This window comes from Parasteatoda tepidariorum, chromosome 2 (assembly GCF_043381705.1).
Source record: "Parasteatoda tepidariorum isolate YZ-2023 chromosome 2, CAS_Ptep_4.0, whole genome shotgun sequence".
NCBI classification, from domain to species: domain Eukaryota; kingdom Metazoa; phylum Arthropoda; class Arachnida; order Araneae; family Theridiidae; genus Parasteatoda; species Parasteatoda tepidariorum.
Genome location: NC_092205.1, coordinates 99,908,090 through 99,915,959, shown reverse-complemented (window position 1 = coordinate 99,915,959; position 7,870 = coordinate 99,908,090). Strand labels below are relative to the sequence as shown.

Here is a 7,870-nt window from a genome sequence, read left to right as displayed (position 1 = left end):
TAACTGCTGTGGTCCTTTCTACTTAACAAATCCAGTATCATAAACTGTCAGAAACTGTTTAAATTTGTTAAAAACTAATTATGATGGTTACTATATAAGTCTCAGGAATATATTTAGAATATTTATTAAAATACCGGTATACACTAATGAATAAACATATGCTATTAAATAATAATATAACAGAATATATTATGAATAATTATGTCAATGTAAAAAATGTAGTTTTGAGCATAATTTCAGCTTATCATTTGAACAAAATTTCAGCTTATCTTCACATTCTTTTTAATATCTTATAAGAAAATTCTACTCTTCTGAAGAATTTTTGAAATCTTTACGTTGAGTGGTTATTATTTTAATCTTCATATTACTGAAATCAGAATGTTTTATTTCATTTTTATAATTTGCAGCATTTTTTTTTTCAAAACAGAATTGACAAAATCAGAAAAAAAAGCTGATAACAGCATAAATTTCTTATATTTTGTAATTAGTAATTTAACTCTTAAACTTAAAAGCTTTAAATCAACCTATTTAATTCTATGCAAAGGAATGATGGCATAAATAATTGTTAGAATGTTTAAGGTACTTTTCAATCGTTAAAATGTGTTACTAAAAGTAACTTAACAATTACAGAGCTTCCAGCAAGCAGATCTTTTGTGAGCATATAGTGTTCATATATAAAGTACATTTACGTATCAAAAGGATATTTTTTTTTGAGAAATTTACTTTTCAATGTAAGTTTAATCTGTACAAGAAAAGTAGCAACTGAATATTTAAATACTTAAAATTACTTTCAATAAGCTAATTTGAGGTGAAAATAGCAAACTTTTTACTAATAAAGATATACAGTTAATTAAGTTTAAAACAGTTTTTTGATGTGACGGTTTTATCAATGGTAAAATCGTCAAAAACTTGCCAAGAAATGAAATATAAGTAAACCTACTCAATATTTAAAGTAGTTTTACAGTTAAAAGTTAGCAAAGTTAAAATAAATAATGATAATTACTCAGAACGCACTTCACCCCCTTCTTTATCTGTAAGTCGCAAAGTATTGTCTAAACAGCTAGCAAGAACACAGACATATTTTGTGAAGTTAACACAGTTCACTGAACCTAAAAAATATGACAACAAAACTTTAAGATTATGTTAAAATTATTTAATGGAAATAATCACCTTAACAAAGATCATAATATTTAATGGCCTGAGTAAAACATATGTAGTTATTAAAATTTCTTTTTACATACATAAATATATATATTTATTAGGTACAATTAAAAATAATAAAACAATTTTCACAGTCTCAAAATCAATAAAAATGTTAATATAAGTGTTAATACAAAAGAGAAATATATGTGAAGAAAACAAAAAATACATACTTAATGACTATTTGCTTTATATTTAATTAGAAAATTATACAACATTTAAATTAATAGACTTTTTATGCCTTTCTGGAATAAAATGAAAATAATTAGTTAATTCTAACTCATGTGTATTCACACTTTGTAAAAATATTCATAAGGGGAAAAAAAGAAGTTCTGAAGCTATTTATCATGAACTAGCTGAATACTAATTTTTTTGCAGAGTGAAATAAAGTAAGTCATCCCTTTATCAGTATTGAAACAGTCTATTGATTGAGTAAATTCAATTGATTAGTCATTATTTCAATTATTTTCTAAATAATGTTCTTATGCAGCTTTTTCAATGAAGTATACATAAATATATATATATATGTATACTTCATTGAAATACATTTCTATACCTTTGCAGCATTTTCAAGAAAAACATATTTTATATGATCTATAATTTTTATTAAACCAGGCATAGAGGCATACATATGTTATTAGTAGGTCTTAGGAATCATGGTCTCTGGTCAACAGTGGCGATCAATAAATTTTGAGAGATTATATTTTCAGCATATCAATTATGATAAATCAATTTTACTAAAAATCTACGTAAAATTTTTTTTGTTGCCATTCTTATCCGTGTTTTTCACAATCACTTGAGAAATCCTATTTATCCTTCTCTTTACACTGACGTGTATTCCTCGAACTTGTAAATCTGAATTTTGTTATAATATCCTGTTAAAAAAATACAGGGTATTTGCTACATTTTAGATTTTCAAATTCATGACTTTTCATAACTTTCCATGACTAATTCCAATAATTTTTCATGACTTTCTGAGGTTACTATTTTCTCCAACAAAAACACAAATATAAATTTAAAGAAGCATTATAATAACATTAATTGAAATGATAGGTATAATCAAAACTGTTATACTCTGCATCTTCACATTTAAAGATTTTAAATTTAAAAAGCAGAGTAAAAAAATATTTGAAGCAATAAAATAGCAGAAAAAAATACCGAAGTAAATAATTTTTTTTCTTTTTTTCTGCAGAATTATATTTGAAAGATACTTTTTTTGATCAAAGAAACTCCCAGTTTTTCTGTTCTCATTTCAAATAAAAAAATTCGGTATTGACTGGCTTGCTTCAGCTAGAATTTGAAATTGATTAAAATATAAATAAACAATAACAAAAATTCTGAAATCTCAGAAGTTTAAAGGATAATTCGCTCTAGAAGTGCTATTTTTTCTCTCCATTTTTTGAAAAAAACACCATAATTTTTAAAGAACATGATAAAAACATTTTATATTTTAATGAAATATGACTGTGAGTGAGGATTTTGTAACAAATTCAGATGTTCAAAACACAATGATATTTGGGGGGTGGGGGGGTGTTGAATTCCATTTTAAAAATTAAATTTTTCGGTGACCTAAATCCATGACTTTCCATGATTTTTTCTTAAAAAATAGTAAAAATGATGACATTTCATGACAAATTTCGTTTAATACCAAAATTTATGACTTTCCATGATTTCTCATGACTTTCCAGGTGCGCAGATACCCTGAAAATAGGAATTTGAGAAGTCCTGTTGAAATCCATAAAAATAACTGCACAATTGCGATCAAAAAAAAACATTTGTGTTTATAATTTCCACATTTTTATTTATGTATTTATTCTCTCAATTTTTATTTATTTATTTTATTTTTCTGACACACTGTCGTAATATTTGTCATAATGATTACCAGACATGAGCTTTACAGTGGATAAGGTAAGCCAGGTGCATGGGCGAGCCTAATCCTGAGGACCCCTTCACACGTTTTAAAAAACTAAAAAAAAAATTGTTTCAAATAATGTATTTTTTGTAAGAAAATCATAAACTAATCTTTTCTTTTACTCCTTAATCATCAATGTTTCCTGTTATGTTGTCTTCCTGGCTTGAGTTTTGTTGAACTAAATTTGCTTTGAAGAAGAACAGATACAGCTTGAAGAAAATATACAATATAACTGCTGTGGTCCTTTCTACTATTTTTAAAAAAATTTATAATAATAAAATAAGGTAAAATCCATATTTTTGTCTCAGGAAAGCATTGTACCTGCAACAGCATTTATTATTTAATATGCGTTTCAAGATTTACATATTTTCTTTTTTAAAGTTTCATTTTAATTAAAAAAAATTCTCAAAATTTATTTAATACACACTTGCTAACCAAAAAAAAAAAAAAATGCTTTTAGAATAGATAATGAAGATAGAGTTCATGTAAAAGTTTTCTTCAACTTTTAAAACTCGCATTATTCGAAAATGATTCAATATTATAATAAATGTTTCACGCTGAACTTGACTTTTTCAACTTTTTTTACTATTATTACCTTCGACTCAATACCTCTTCCCTTGGCTATGAGAGCTGTAGATCTAACAAGCTTCATTCGCTTTCACTAAGTTAATCAAGCTTTAAGTTTCTTGGGGCAACATAACTACTTCTGGGTGCTACTAATTGCCCATAAGACAAAGTTTCAGGAGTGTCATTATATTGTTAAGTAATTATTATTGTTTTATCGTATATATTTATGTAATCCTTTTATTAATTTTCATTTTTTTATGCTTGTGTTGTAGTTTCTTCATTAATTTTTTGTTTTTTGACCCTCTCACATTTGAGTAAGCAGGGGTCTGCTTAGGTTTTTTTTTGAGAGGTACCTATTTTGTGAACTTTTAGACATAATTTGTGAAAATTAAAACTTATATTAAAAAATCAACACAAAAATATTGTACAAAAATTGTCACTTCAAATAAAAATCATTTATGACAAGTAAATTTCGGTATATTTTTCCCCATATAAAAAAGATAATTTTGCCATTGTAAAATTGTGGGCTTAAAATTACATCCAATTTTAAAATTTCATAAAAATCATTGTCTATCATTAAATTTCAACTTGAATTTAATAAAAACATGCATTTAACAGTACTAGCACTAAAAGTTATTTTCATTGAGATTATTTTCAACTAGGTCATATAGAAAAAAGTTTCACAGAGAAAAAAAAAATTCATAAAAAATAAAGGTTTGTTAGAATAAATTTGCAGTAGTGTATTGATTTATAAGTTCTAATTTTAACCAAAATACTATATAAAGATGTTTTGACTCTTATTTTTGTTAAACCTGTTCAGTGCTAAAGTTATAGAGCTTACAAATTTTAATTTGTTTTTAACATTTTATTATAAACTAAACAAAATTATACAGCTTTTAAATCATCAATAAATTTTATCACAAACTACTCTTTTTTATATACAAAATGTACTTTCAGCTGACATAATTTTTACAACTTCATTATTTTATTTTTGTATTATAATATTTTACAAAATTGGCAAAAATTATAAATTGAATTTTAAATGTAAAATGGAAATCAATAGTATAAATTAAGCATTATATGTTTGGTAAATTACTTTTGGCCATTTAAGTAATTGTTTCTTTATTCAAATATCCCGAAGTTAATTTTTATTTCTATTTTTTGTTTCAAATATATTTATTTAAAAATTCGAATTCTATTTAAAAAAATTTAATTATAGCACAATTATTTACTGTAAGATTATTTTCATCTATTGAAAATTAAATAAAATCAAATGATTATTAAATTAGAATTTGATATTTTTAATTAAATATCATTTTATAATAAATTTAAAAAAACATTTAAATTATTTCAGCAACCTCTTATAACTCCAAAAGTAAATAAATACAAAACATCTGCTTATTTCCTATGAAACGATTCGTTTATTTATTTTTGTTTTCTATATTTTATAAAGATAAATTAGTTTCTTTTTGAGTTCATTTTTTTTGGATGATTTTCAAGGATGCTTTGAAACTTCACAGGCGTTGTGAGGTATTTTATTTTTTCTGCTTTTAATATGTATGTACATGTCTTAATCAAAAACAATTAATTTTTAAGTGTTTTGTGTATAGCCACACATTTTGTATCTTGATTTATGAAAAATATTTTACCTTTAAAAAGGAAGGCAATTTTTGAAGTATCTTTCCTTAAGAAAAAATAAGGCTTATATGCAATTATAAAAAAAGTGTTTCAATCAGATTTAGTCCCCATTAAAATGCTGTCATTATACATCCTCAGAATTTTTGTGTTTTCTTTTGAATTTCACTTTAAATTTTGTGAGAGGAAAATTTATATCCAATTAAAGTTTTTTGTTTCTTAGTGTGGTGATTATTCCTAATTTTACTACTTTTTACTATCCATTAAAATGCATTTCATAATTTGCTTGATGGCCTAATCTATAAAAATTTAATGTTAGTAGATTCAAGTCTGGACTCATGAAATGTGATTGCATGGCAGTAAATAAAATTAAACTGACATATATATTTTCAATTTTAAAAGTACAATTTTGAATGATTTTATACTTTTTACAACATATTTTAATATTTAATTAGAAATTAATTTAAAAGCATTATAAATAAAAGTTTGAATTTAAAGTTGAAAAACTTTTAAAAAAGATCTGCAACATAATATTCATGCAAAAGAAAGATTTTGTTTTCCAAGACAGTGATTAGAAATAGATGCAGTACAGCTTACATCCACAACATCTAGTGATTTTTACTTCAGTTACACGAACGTATTAAAAAATAATATATAATCATCAATACAGGTATCAAAATTGGATGATTTTATAATAATTTATTTGAATTGCCTGACATACATGACTAGAAAAAGTCGGACATACAATTACTATGTTCTAAAATAAACAGTTTTTTATTCATTGAACCCACACAATTTTAACATAAAAGAGTGTGAAATATTCAAGGCATTATATTTTTTCAATTTAAAATAATTTATTTTAAATTGAAATTATTAAAATAATTTAGATGTATTTTTTAATTTAATATTAAAAAATCACAGAATGATAAAGACAAATGAAGAAAAACAGACTCCATAAATATAAACTAAAATACTAAAGGTATGTTTTAGTACAAACAGTTTGAAGAATAAAGAATAAAATAACTTTTTTATTACTTAATTTAATACAATGGAGCTTTAAATTTAACAATATTCTTATTGGCATATTGCAGCATTATATAAATAAGAAAAAATATACTTTAGATAATATTAAAAATGTAATTTGGAAATTACAATAAGAATACTGGATAAGTACAATACTGATTTATTTACATTGGTGACGGAAACCATTGATACTTTCTTCTGTTGCAAAGTAGTGTGTTTAACAAGTAGATAAAAATAAACTTTGGGAAGTTTAAACTCTTTCAATAATTATATTATTTAACTAATTTTAAAAACTACAAGAACATGGAATGACTATTTTATATAAAAATTTTTTTTAGAGACATTGACTTGATCTTAAATTTGTTCGCTTTATTTTACATCAGGTATAGCAAATTTCTCCCAGTGATGGAAAGAAAAACCCTCAAAGAAACAGATTTCTTCCATCCTAAGTGAAAAAAACTTTTTTCCAAACAGAAATATTTAAAGAGTTTTTTTTTTTTCTGAACGGTTTATAACTGCAATTTTGTTTGAATAATAATGTTAATTTTTGTGGTTTTAATAACCTATCATTTTATACATAAGTAAAAACGAAAAGCACAAAGAAAATCTAAAAGTTTTTCATGAATTTCTAATGAAATTAAGGGTAGCTAGTTTATCATTGCTATTTTATTTTAAAGAATATATTAAATTGTAATTTTATATTTAAAGAACAATCAAAATAACAAAACTGAATTTTATTAATACTACTAAATCAATAAATCACATACTGAACATAGATACAATTAAAAGCCAATATTGAATTCCCAATTACAAATAGATTATATCCATAATTAAATGTTAATTATGAATACTCAAACCTAATGATAAACTTTCTGTTACTATACATTTAATTTCGTTTAGTTATAATACCCATTGTATTAGTCATTTTTATTTCATTCCGTTTTGTCCAGTTTCTTCCTGTCCAGTAAGAAATAAGTTTCTTCTGAACAAAATGCTGCCATTTAACATAGGTGATTTTGTGGCAAATCATTTCTACGTAAACATTAAAAAATTGTTAATTTATGTTTATCTGAAATTGTACAAATTCCCAAAAGCAATAAAGCTAAAAATTATAAAGCATGTAAGAAAATTTTTTTCTCTCATTTTGTTACAACCAAACTGGAAGTATTTATACGAATATTAGAAAATTTAATTATATAATTTTTTTTAAATCTTTATTTTCAAGAAAACAATTTCAGTTTTAAAGAATACTTTTTTTGAAAAATTATAATTCAATAATTAATTGAAATTAAAAAAAAAATTAACTTAATAGTTTTATTTTATTCGAATGGTATTAATAAAAAATTTGTAATACATCCTCTTCTATGAGCAGGGATAAAATATTATGTTAGCTTTGTTTCTTTACATTAATATTTGTTAGCTTTGTTTCTTATTGTTCACGACATTCATTTTTTTCCTTTTTTAAGATTTAGATTTATTTTCTTTTTAATATAAAGCTATTACCAGTACACCTTTTGCCGTACAGCTTACTAC

General features: G+C 23.8%; 1 long non-coding RNA gene across 3 annotated transcripts in view; it reads right to left on the bottom strand.

Annotated features, from left to right (window-relative positions):
- LOC107438752 (uncharacterized) overlaps nucleotides 1–7,870 on the bottom strand; it is a 42,794-nt gene that overhangs the window by 6,664 nt on the left and 28,260 nt on the right. For all 3 annotated transcript variants that reach the window (XR_011636234.1, XR_011636235.1, XR_011636233.1), the window contains one exon: nucleotides 1,004–1,109. This is a non-coding gene — a long non-coding RNA (uncharacterized lncRNA). The remainder of the gene's footprint in view (nucleotides 1–1,003; nucleotides 1,110–7,870) is intronic.